The sequence below is a fragment of the Taudactylus pleione genome, unplaced genomic scaffold (assembly GCF_031769625.1).
Source record: "Taudactylus pleione unplaced genomic scaffold, aTauple2 ptg001978l, whole genome shotgun sequence".
Lineage (NCBI taxonomy): Eukaryota > Metazoa > Chordata > Amphibia > Anura > Myobatrachidae > Taudactylus > Taudactylus pleione.
Genome location: NW_028286374.1, coordinates 177,036 through 189,492, shown reverse-complemented (window position 1 = coordinate 189,492; position 12,457 = coordinate 177,036).

The following is a 12,457-nucleotide window of genomic DNA, read 5'->3' as shown; positions in this document are numbered from 1 at the left end:
TTGTCATGTCAATAGGGGCTGGCTGTTGTCCTGTCCACAGGGGCTGGATGGCTGTTGTCAATAATGGCTGGCTGGCTGTTATCATGCCCATAAAGGTTGGCTGTCATTGTCCTGTCCATAGGGGCTGGCTGCCTGTAGTGCTGTATTGTACAGGGGGTGCTCTGTCCTTCAGGGGTGCTCTTCCCCCACCCCAAGTGTGAAAAAAAAAATTGTGTTCGCCACACTTGTTATCAGTGCAGGAATGCTGTGCTGCTGTCTGTCAAGGGCTGCTGCCCAAAAAATAAAAACAATAATTTTTTTTGTGTGCATGTTAGCCACACCTGGCTGTCGCTGTCATCAATGTAGCTGTGCAGGGGTGCTGTGCTGTTGTCTGTCAAGGGCTGGTGCCCAAAAAATAAAAAAATTTTGTGTGTGGTTGTGTGTGTAGTGAGCATGGAGGACAGTCACATGACAGGAGAGCAGGATCCACATACCAGTCTTGTAGCTGCCGGCAGCAGTCATGATAACGATGCAAGGCTGTCAACATCATCTGTGAAGGCCGATGTAGCAGGGCCTAAGTCAGGCCAAAAAGTCAGGCTGAAAAAATCAACTTTTACCCTGTTAAAGGAAAAAATATCTAAAGCTAAGTCAGCTTTAGAGAAACAAAAAATTGGCAATATGTCATTCACTACATGAAAGTATAAGGCTTTGGGCTTTATTATTTATGACTGGTTCTAGTGATTCTGGACTGGTTCTCCTGGTTCTAGTGATGATTTAAGCCCCTCTGCTTGTAGGAGAGGTACAAAAAAAATAGTTTAGACGAGTAAGATACCTGAACCAACTGTGTGCTCTGAAAAATCACAAATCCCCGAGGAGAGTCCAAGTGTGTCCGCGTTTGCCATGTGTTAGCCTGACCGTTCTAATACTGTACTTGAAGAGGATCCTCCTTCCACCATTTGTGTGCCTTCTTCTGATGTAGAAATTGAGGATGCTTCTGTGAAATTGCACGAGGAGGATGAGTAGGATATTTAGGTAGTTGGCGATAACAACAAGGATGATAAGGATGTTGATGATGATGAGGATGTTGATGGCGAGGATGTTTGTGTAAAAACTGTAAATCAGGCAACAGTTGTTGTCCATGGTGGGAAAAATCCCATTGTTGCCTGGGCAAAGGACCAAAAAATCCACTTCTCATGTGCGGAATTATTTCCACCCAAATCCGGACAACTTTTGCCAAGCCATTTGTGAATGTTGCCAAGTAACAGTGAGTAGAGGTAAGGACCTTAACCATCTTGGAACCTCCTCCCTGTAACGTCACTTGCAACGCATTCATCAAATCGGAAAGGGTATTGAAACTTTGGGGACAAAAAAGTAAAACAAACAAAAATCAGTCCAGTGTCACCAATCTACTCCCTCCTATCTGGATCCAAGTGCCTGCAATATTCACCACCGACACCGGCATCATCATCAACATCCTCATTCGTGATCGGAAGTAGTCCTGCATCCAATATCATAAGGACTTAGGACCTCATTCAGAGTCGGTCGTTGCGGCCGCACGGTCGTACGCCACCGATGTTTGCTAAACTGCGCATGCGTAAAGTTCACAATGCGCGTGCGCAAACTAGCTGCTACGATCAGAAATTTCTCTCTCCTTGAACACAGCCAGGTCGGTAGTTTGAGTGACAGAATGAGGCGTTTGTGGGTGGTAACAGGGGAAGGTGCTTGAAAACGGGGGAGTGGAAATCCGAACGCAGGCGTGCCTAATTATGCGAACAGCGTTTTATGGGAGTGCATAATTAACAAAGTAGTGTCATGGCACACGTGACATGGGTGGTTTGTACACTGACCTGATCGTAGTGCTTAAGAGAGGGTATGGTCAACCTTAAGCTCTACGACCAGCTCCGATGGTTAACAATGGTCTCGATTAATCCTTATATGGCCAGAGATGACGTGTAATGCGTACGAGAAAGAGGCGTTTTTTTTGTCTTACGGCCGCATTCTCTCCTTGGTCGGCCAACTAACGATCCGATCTTAAGGACGCAACTTGCGAGTGCATCATTTGCATATCCGGCCCCTTTTACCTTACGACCGTGCGGCCGCAACGACCGACTCTGAAAGAGGTCCTTACTCCTTTCCTATCCATTGTTCCTCAAAAGGATCCTTGAGTGTTACGCCTGCTGCTGTTGCTGTGACTGGATCTTCATCCCAGAAGATTACCAGGAAGAAGACTACTCTTAGTCTATTGGTTTTTACTTGAACTACTATCACACAACCCATTGAATTGGTAAATAAGTATGACCGCAAACACCCAGTTGCACAGCGGATTACTGATGCCATAACAGCTATACTGGTATTAGATGTGCATCCAGTGTCCACTATTAATGCAGTGGGTTTTACCCAGTTAATGGAGGTCCTGTGTTCCCACTACAATGTGCCTTCTAGATTCCACTTCTCTAGAATAGCAATTCCCAATCTGTACAAGGGCATTCAAAATAACTTATTAATGTCCTCCAAATTGCCGTTGTGCCCACTGTCCACTTAACCACAGATATGTGGACAAGTGGGACAGGGCAAACTTAAGATTACATGACTGTGACAACCCACTGGGTAGGTGTATTGCCTCCAACAGTGCAAACAGCAGCAGCAGCTAAGAAACACCAGCTCATTCAGAGGCAGCTACTCTGTGTATCACCGGTTTCAGTAAGAGGCATACCGCTGAGAGCCTCTTAGAGAAACTCAGAAGGGAAATCATAGCAAAATGGCTTACCCCACTTGGACATGTGGGTGAATTCGATCACATCCCATGTTTTGCTCACACAATTAATTTGGTGGTGCAACATTTTCTAAAAAAATGACATTGGCTTGCAATAGATACTCTCAGTGGCCCGAAAGATGTCTGGGCATTTTCGACATTCAGCAACTGCGTGTTGAAGATTGCAGCACCAGCAAGAACTGTTGACTTTGCCCTGTCATCAGCTGAAGCAAGAGGTAGTAACTAGGTGAAATTCTACCCTCTGTATGCTTCAGCGGATGGAGGAGCAGAAAAAGGCCATCCAAGGCTACACTACAGCCTATGACAGTGGTGTCAAACTCGGGCCCTCCAGCTGCTGTGGGACTACATATCCCAGCATGCCCTGCCACAGTTTTAGCATGCCCTAATAGCAAAACTCTGGCAGTGCATGCTGGGACATGTAGTTTCACTGGAGCTGAAGGGCCCGAGTTTGACACCACTGGCCTATGACATAGGCAGAGGAGCGGGAATGCACCTTACTCAAGTGCAGTGGAGAATAATTTCCATGTTGTGCAAGGTTCTCAAACCCTTTGAACTTGCCACATGTGAAGTTAGTTCAGACACTGCCAACTTGAGTCAGGTCATTCCCCTAATCAGACTTTTGCAAAAGCAGCTGGAGAAACTGAAGGAGGAGCTGAAACGGAGTGATTCCGTTAAGTATGTGGGACTTGTATATCAAGCCCTTCATTCGTTTCGTCAGGTTCCAAGGGTCATCAATCTCTTGAAATCAGATCACTATATTTTGGCGACCATACTTGATCCTAGGTTTAAGTCATACCCTTGTCTTTCTTTCGGATGGACATAAATCTGAAAAGATGCAAAGAGCAATTGGTGAAAAAATTGTCAGCTCAAGCGAAACGTGACAATGCAGCATCTCCTCCTTCAGTTTCTAAAGCTGCCAGGAAAAAAATAGTTTCCTAAGAGACCCACTGCTGGTGGAGATGCAGATCAGTCAGCAAAACCTCATGACATCTGGTTGGGTCTGAAAGAACTGCCTACAATGAGTGACATGTTTACCGTGACTTTGTATGATACGGTCACCATTCAGAGAATGGTGGATGACTATTTTAGGGATAGCATCCAAATAGGCAAGTCAGACAGTCCGTTTCACTACTGGCAGGAAAAAGAGGCAATTTGGAGTCCCTTACACAAACTGGATTTGCTGTACTTAAGTTTCTCCCCCTCCAGTGTGTACTCCGAAAGAGTTTTCAGCGCAGCCGGGAACCTTGTCAGTGATCGGCATAGGAGGTTACCGTATATACTCGAGTATAAGCCGAGTTTTTCAGCACATTTTTTGTGCTGAAAAAGCCCCCCTCAGCTTATACTCGAGTCATGCCCGCATGGTACGCAGCTGAGTAGCGTACCATGCGGGCCGTGGTGCAGACTGTGTCTCTGTGACACAGCTGCACCGCGTGTGTAGCGCTGACTGGACGGAGTTCGGTCAGCACTACACACTGCCAAACACACAGCCGCCGGCAACGGCAGCTGTGTGTTTGTTGTAATCAGCAGCCGATGAGAGTCTGTCAGACTCTCATCGGCTGCTGCTGCTCCCACTGCCGGAGCCATCTTCCGGCTCCCGCAGTGGGTAATGGGAGCAACGTCATGACGATGTCTCTCCCATAATGCAAAGCGGCCGGAGGAGCCAGTAGCAGCATAGGGACCAGGAGCGGGGTTTCAGGTAAGTGGTTTTATTTTTTATTACATCTCTCTCTACTGGGGGGGCTACTACTGGGGAGGATTACTACTGGGGGCACTATCAGGGGTGGATTAATACTGGGGGCACTACCAGGGGGGATATTGCTACTGGGGGCACTACCAGGGGGGTATTACTACTGGGGGCATTACCAGGGGGGTATTATGACTGGGGGCACTACCAGAGGGGGAATATTGCTACTGGGGGCACTACCAGGGGGGGTATTACTACTGGGGGCACTACCAGAGGGGGAATATTACTACTGGGGGCACTACCAGGGGAGGGATTACTAACAGTAGCTGCTGCATTTCCCACCCTAGGCTTATACTGGAGTCAATAAGTTTTCCCAGTTTTTTGTGGTAAAATTAGGTACCTCGGCTTATATTCGGGTCGACTTATACTCAAGTATATACGGTACTTCCCCAAAATGTGGAAAAGATGATGTTCATCAAAATGACTTACAAATTCCACGAGGAAGACCTTTACCAGCACTTAAGTCCAAAAAAGACATTAGCGTCTAACTCTGTAATGGTGGAATCCAGCGGGGACTAATTCATATTGTTTGAAGAAGAGGAAGATGCACACACTGATGGGGATGACGATGACTCCCTCTAATGTATTGTAAAGCCAGTTTGTGTATGGGATTATTGCCACCAATGTCCATTGCGCATTGCCAGCTTGTTTTGTGGGGGGTCCAAACAAACCAATCATTTCAGCCCCAAGTGGCAGTCCCTGTCGCTGAAGTGATTGGTTTGTTAAACTGTGAATATCCTGTTTCATATATACAACATAAGGGTGGGTTGGAGGGACCAAGGACAATTCCATCTTGCATCTTTTTCCTTTCCATTATGTGCTGGTTGGGGCATTGCTGTCTGACATTTTAATGTTATGGTTAATGAATGTCCAGAAGTTGTAATTGCCACAGACAGCATCTCCTGTATGCCCCTTTCATTTGTTTTATAGAAAATTCTGAACCAATTGCTGCTTCTTGTGTCAACCCAACAGCGCAAGTCGCACAACAGTGACATTCAGCCAAGGCCACCTCCTGCTTCACTGCCCAAAGGCTGCATCCTGCTTCACTGCCCAAAGGCTGCATCCTGCTTCACTGCCCAAAGGTCGCATCCTGCTACACGGCCCAAAGGCCGCATCCTGCTTCACGGCCCAAAGGCTGCATCCTGCTTCATGGACCAAAGGCCACCTGTCGTCACTCATCACCAGCCCTCAAGGCTGTAATGGCTGCAATTTGCCAAGAGGTCGAGGCCTCAAGGCTGTTGCAGGACTTATCATAGCTCTGTATTCCATTACTTCTCAGCCCAGAGGCTGCATCAACAATTAACTATCAACTATCAATTCTTCAGCCAGGGGCTGCACCAATTATCAAATATCAACTCTTCTTACTTCAGTCAGTGGCTGCGCCAATTATCAACTATCAATTCTTAAATCCTCAAGGGGTACCCCAACCATCATCTTTGCACAGTCCTCAATTCTATTGATCAATCAGTTTTGAGCCAGCTAGCTGGATGCAACCTTTTTCGCCCTTTTAACTAGATGAAAAAAATCAATATTGTGAGCTGTGAGGTGGTCAAAATTGACTGAAAACAAGTGGAAATAAATGTCATTGAGGTTAATAATACTGTAGGAACAAAAAAAAAAGGAAAATTTTATGTGATTTTAGCTGTTTTTATGATTTTTTTAAGAAAAAATCCAGATCCAAAACCGAAAAACAAAACGCGGACGTGAGGTTTTGGCAAAACCAATACAGATCCAAAACCAGGGGAGATCCAGATCAAAAACCAAAACACGGGGATCAGTGCACATCTCTACTTTATGCTGGGTACACACTGACAGATATATTGCATGTTCCGTTGAATGGGCGATATATCTGTAGTGCATCACCGGGTGTGTACAGACAATATGTCTGTGGACAGCATCGCTCACAGACAGATCACATCTGCCCTGCAGCACAGCTGATGACGATATATCGTCATGCCTGGCTGTGTGTACGTGCGATCCACTGACGGCCATTACATTTGTTGCAGGGACCTGCCAGGGGCTGACATTTCAACTGGATGGGCAAATTGAAATGCCCCCCCACCCAGTTGTGATGTCTGCACAGACATCAGACAAATGATTGGTGTGTATGCACTTACCAGGCCCAGTGACAGGGGGGGACTAAGGAGACAGATGAACTAGGCCCCAAGCTCCTGAGGGGCCCAGTGCACCTTGCCTCCCCTGCAGTCAATGCCGGCTGAGGATTCAGATTCAGTGCCGCTACTGTAGAGGCTCAGGCTTCATCTCCCATCAGCACTTGTTACAGGATGTCCGGTACCCACCAGGCAAGTAAGAGTGCCGGGAAGGAGGCGGGAGGATGAGTCTATGGCCAGTTGCGAGGACTGCTCAGCGCACCAACAAGTAAGATTGCCGGGAAGGAGGGGGCCAATGGAGGGAGGAGGAGTCTATGCCCAGTGGCGAGGAGTGCTCAGCACACCAAAAGTAAGAGTTCCGGGAAGGAGGGGGCCGATGGAGGGGGGAGGAGTCTATGGCCAGCGGTGAGGAGTGCTCAATGCACCAACAAATAATAGTTCTGGGAAGGAGGGGGCCGATCAATGGAGGAGGAGTCTATGGCCGGTGTTGAGGAGTGCTCAGTGCAACAAAAATTAATAGTGTTGTGTAGGAGGGGGCCGATGGAGGGAGGAGGGGTCTATGGCCAGTGGCGAGGAGGGCTCAGCACACCAACAAGTAAGAGTGTCAGGTAGGAGGGAGCTGATGGAGGAAGGAGGAGTTTATGGCCAGTGGTGAGGAGAGCTCAGCACACCAACAAGTAAGAGTGCCAGGTAGGAGGGAGTTGATGGAGGGAGGAGGAGTCTATGGCCAGTGGTGAGGAGAGCTCAGCGCACCAACAAGTAAGAGTGCTGGGTAGGAGGGAGCTGATGAAGGGAGGAGGAGTCTATGGTCAGTGGTGAGGAGGGCTCATCACACCAACAAGTAAGAGTGTCGGGTAGGAGGGAGCTGATGGAGGGAGGAGGGGTCTATGGCCAGTGGCGAGGAGGGCTCAGCACACCAACAAGTAAGAGTGTCGGGTAGGAGGGGGCTGATGGAGGGAGGAGGGGTCTATGGCCAGTGGCAAGGAGGGCTCACACCAACAAGTAAGAGTGCCAGGTAGGAGGGAGTTGATGGAGGTAGGAGGAGTCTATGGCCAGTGGTGAGGAGAGCTCAGCACACCAACAAGTAAGAGTGCCGGGTAGGAGGGAGCTGATGAAGGGAGGAGGAGTCTATGGTCAGTGGTGAGGAGGGCTCAGCACACCAACAAGTAAGAGTGTCGAGTAGGAGGGAGCTGATGAAGGGAGAAGGAGTCTATGGCCAGTGGTGAGGAGAGCTCAGCGCACCAACAAGTAAGAGTGCCGGGTAGGAGGGAGCTGATGAAGGGAGGAGGAGTCTATGGTCAGTGGTGAGGAGGGCTCAGCACACCAACAAGTAAGAGTGTCGGGTAGGAGGGGGATGATGGAGGGAGGAGGAGTCTATGGCCAGTGGTGAGGAGAGCTCAGCACACCAACAAGTAAGAGTGCCGGGTAGGAGGGGGATGATGGAGGGAGGAGGAGTATATGGCCAGTGGTGAGGAGGGCTCAGCACACCAACAAGTAAGAGTGTCGGGTAATAGGGAGCTGATGGAGGAGGAGTCTATGGCCAGTGGTGAGGAGAGCTCATCACACCAACAAGTAAGAGTGTCGGGTAATAGGGAGCTGATGGAGAGAGGAGGAGTCTATGGCCAGTGGCGAGGAGCACTCAGCACACCAACAAGTAAGAGTGTCGGGTAGGAGGGGGATGATGGAGGGAGGAGGAGTCTATGGCCAGTGGCTAGGTGGGCTCCTCGCACCAACAAGTAAGAGTGCCGGGTAGGAGGGAGCTGATGAAGGTAGGAGGAGTCTATGGCCAGTGGTGAGGAGGGCTCAGCACACCAACAAGTAAGAGTGTCAGGTAGGAGGGAGCTGATGGAGGGAGGAGGAGTCTATGGCCAGTGGTGAGGAGAGCTCAGTGCACCAACAAGTAAGAATGTCGGGAAGGAGGGAGCTGATGGAGGGAGGAGGAGTCTATGGCCAGTGGCGAGGAGCGCTCAGCACACCAACAAGTAAGAGTGTCGGGTAGGAGGGGGCTGATGGAGGGAGGAGGAGTCTATGGCCAGTGGTGAGGAGAGCTCAGCGCACCAACAAGTAAGAATGTTGGGAAGGAGGGGGCTGATGGAGGGAGGAGGGGTCTATGGCCAGTGGCGAGGAGGGGTCAGCACACCAACAAGTAAGAGTGTCGGGTAATAGGGAGCTGATGGAGGGAGGAGGAGTCTATGGCCAGTGGCAAGGAGCGCTCAGCACACCAACAAGTAAAGCAAAAGAAAGGTGGAAGTCTGGAGGCTACAGAGCAGTAGCTGTGTGTGTGTCCCTCCATACAGCCCACCCTCCACAACAGGAGTTGTGTGGGTGGAAACAAGAGCTTTGTGACTCTGGGGTCTATTTACTAAGCTATGACTGGAGATAAAGTGAACGGTGATAAGGTACCAGCCAGTCAGCTCCTAACTGTCATGTCACAGGCTGTGTTTGATAAATGACAGGAGCTGGTTGGCTGGTACCTTATCACTGTTCACTTTATTTCTGGTCAAAGCTTAGTAAATAGACCCCAATGTATGATAGGTCACAGGGCAGCCACTGAGGGGGTGGGCATGTATGTACAGTAATCAACTCTACATATGGTTCCCTCTGTAAACAGAGCTGCCTCGCTGTATACAGTAATGGGAGAGCAGGCTGCAAAACATACATTTAAATTTAGGTAAGGGATGCTACAGTATTAAGTGAATACATGTTGAGCAATCTTTAAAGTAAGGAGTACATTCATTTTGGAAATGTGCCTTTTGTAGTATATGTAAGACCAGAACCAATGTCTGCCGGTGCATTATGACAAATATTGTGAATTGGGACACTGGCCCTCATTCAGAGACGGTTGGAGGATGCAAGCAGTTGCTCAGAAACTGGGCGGCCGCTTGCATCCTGACCATCCGCCTCTGTTTCGGTCATTAGGCTGTGGGTTTACACCCACAGCTCTAACGACCGCTAGGGTGATGGTCGCGATGGTCATAGACCATCACGACCATCGGGGCTTACGATGAGACCCTAAGGTAGGGTCTCACTTGTCGTAAGCCCCGGAGATCTTCTGGCTTTGTCAGAGCCGGAAGCTCCCCACTGACATCACTAGTGATGTCAGTGGGGCCTCCCCCAAATGGTAGGCGTTCCCATTGGAACGCCTCCGTTTGGGCTGCCACCCCCCCCGACCCGCCGTCCAAACGGGGCGAGCTGTCAATCAACATTGACAGCTCGCCCCCTTTGGAAAGAGACCCGCTATGACCGGCGCTGTCGGTCGTAGCGGGTCTCATGCATGCGCACGAAGGAGCCGGCTCCCTCGTGCGCATGCGCACTGGACAAACATCGAGGCGGCCGTGCAGTCGTAGACCGTATGGCCGCCTCTGAATGAAGCCCACAGTGTTGTATATATCGTGAGTGGGTGCACAGTGTAGAATATACTGTGAATTAGGGGCAACATGGTGAAATTGAATGTGTTTTGGGGGCACATTGTGGCATATATTGTGAATTGAGGTCACAGTGTGGCATATATTGTTATTGGAGGCACAGTGTGGCATATATTGTGAATTGAGGTCACAGTGTGGCATATATTGTTATTGGGGGCACAGTGTGGCATATGTGTTTTGGGGGGACAGTGTGTATATAATGTGTTTTTGGGGCACATTTTGGCATATATTGTGAATTGGGGGCACAATATGGCATATTATGTGTTTTGGGAGGACAGTGTTGCATATATTGTGAATTTTCATTGTGTGGTTGACACCCTGATTGTATGGAGTTCCTGTGTGAACAATTGTAATATTGCAGTATCTCATCTTTGGTGTGTGGTATTCGCATGTATGTATGTGCTAGGAAGGGAGGCCCTAAAAAGTTTTATGTACAGAGCCCCAAGATTTATGTTGCCGGACCCTGGCACTTACCAATTTTTAGGTAGGTAGATGTATATCCACTTATAGATCAGAGAGTATCAGGTGCAGGCCACAGCTGCTAGATCAGGCAATTATCCCAGACTGCAGGATCACTGACAGACCAGGGGTCTCGACTGGCTGAAAGGCATCACAGGAAAGAGCTGCACTACTGATAGAGAATGGTACTGCAACCAATCATCACACAGCATTTTGTCAATATACTTGTTTATGTATCTGCATGCACTCAGTTTTATACTTTACAGTGTACACCTCAGATTTATTCACGTCATGAGACGTTTATCTTCACATACTTTTCTCAATCTAATCTCAATCTAATTGTCATCTGTTGATACTTTCCCGTGAATTATGGAACACACATATTGCTCCAATAGAGCCATGGAAACCTATGGTTCTCATTGCACTACTTCATCAGGATTTGGATCATCACCTGGATTACTTGTGATCTTCCACAGCTTTTCATGCTTGAGCTGCATCTCCATAGCGAATGTCTATGTAGCGTAGTTCTCTGAACCTCTCAGCTTTATGACGGCCATGCTGGCTGCTGCTGCTGTGTGCATTCTGTGTGCTGATCCAAATGCAGGACTTCACTGTATACTTCACATGCATAGTACTATGGTGCCTGTACAACACTCAGTACAGTAATGTAGGGTCACGCATGCACACTAATGTATCGGTGACCATATTGGTAAAGGTGCCACTGTTGGAGTCACTGTAGGGAGAAAGGAGACAGCACAGGAGCTGCCCCTAGCACTATCCATGCCTTCAGTTCACCTTGTCTTTGGGCCTGATTTAGACATGTACAGTATTGTACAAACACAGGGAAGCGACTGTGCAATACGGTAAAACTCATATGCCAATGCCTCATGAGGTATCTTGGGTAAATAGATGCATCCTAACAGCATCGCAGATCCGAGTGCTGCATCAGATCTTCTGCGATACCCTCAGCAATCTGAGTAACCCTGAGGATTGTCCCTCGCCGCTCCGGTGCCAAGGTCAGCAAGTCTGCATCGGAAGTTAAGACACTCTCATAAAACAGAGGCCAGCCGAGCCCACTCCCCACCTCCAAACAGCTGAAGCCCATCACTCAGGCTATGGCTTTGGGGACCTGCTCAAGATCTCACAGTAGAATCCCGGTGCATGAGCAGCACTGAGCCTGGGCGTATGCGCTGATCTGCTAACATCAGAGTAGTATACAAACCATTGTTTGCCTACTACTCAGAATCAGGCCATTTGTCCCTTTTAGTAACTCCGATACTGCTTCCTTACCCATACGATGGGGACGGGATCATAAAGAGCTGTTCTCTTCCCCCTGCTGATCCCACTAGCTACAGTGAGTTTACCAACCCTTCCCACCCTTACGTAGGCTCTACATCACATTACATGTATGCTCTATATCACATTACATGTATGCTCTACATCACATTACATGTAGGCTTTCTCACATTACATGTATGCTCTACATCACATTACATGTATGCTCTATATCACATTACATGTAGGCTTTCTCACATTACATGTATGCTCTATATCACATTACATGTATGCTCTATATCACATTACATGTAGGCTTTCTCACATTACATGTATGCTCTACATCACATTACATGTATGCTCTATATCACATTACATGTATGCTCTATATCACATTACATGTAGGCTTTCTCACATTACATGTATGCTCTACATCACATTACATGTATGCTCTCTTTCACATTACATGTATACTCTATATCACATTACATGTAGGCTTTCTCACATTAGATACAGAGCAAATACAGGATTTGCAAGGGTTGACATGCAGAGAAAAGTGTGCTTAAAATACAGGGGATATACCAGAAGGTGCTCATATCTCATGTATCAATCAATAGATTCTGCCTGCCCCACCCCAAATTCATCAGTAGAAAATTGGCCATCATGGAGCCAGTGACCTTGTCTATCTGGA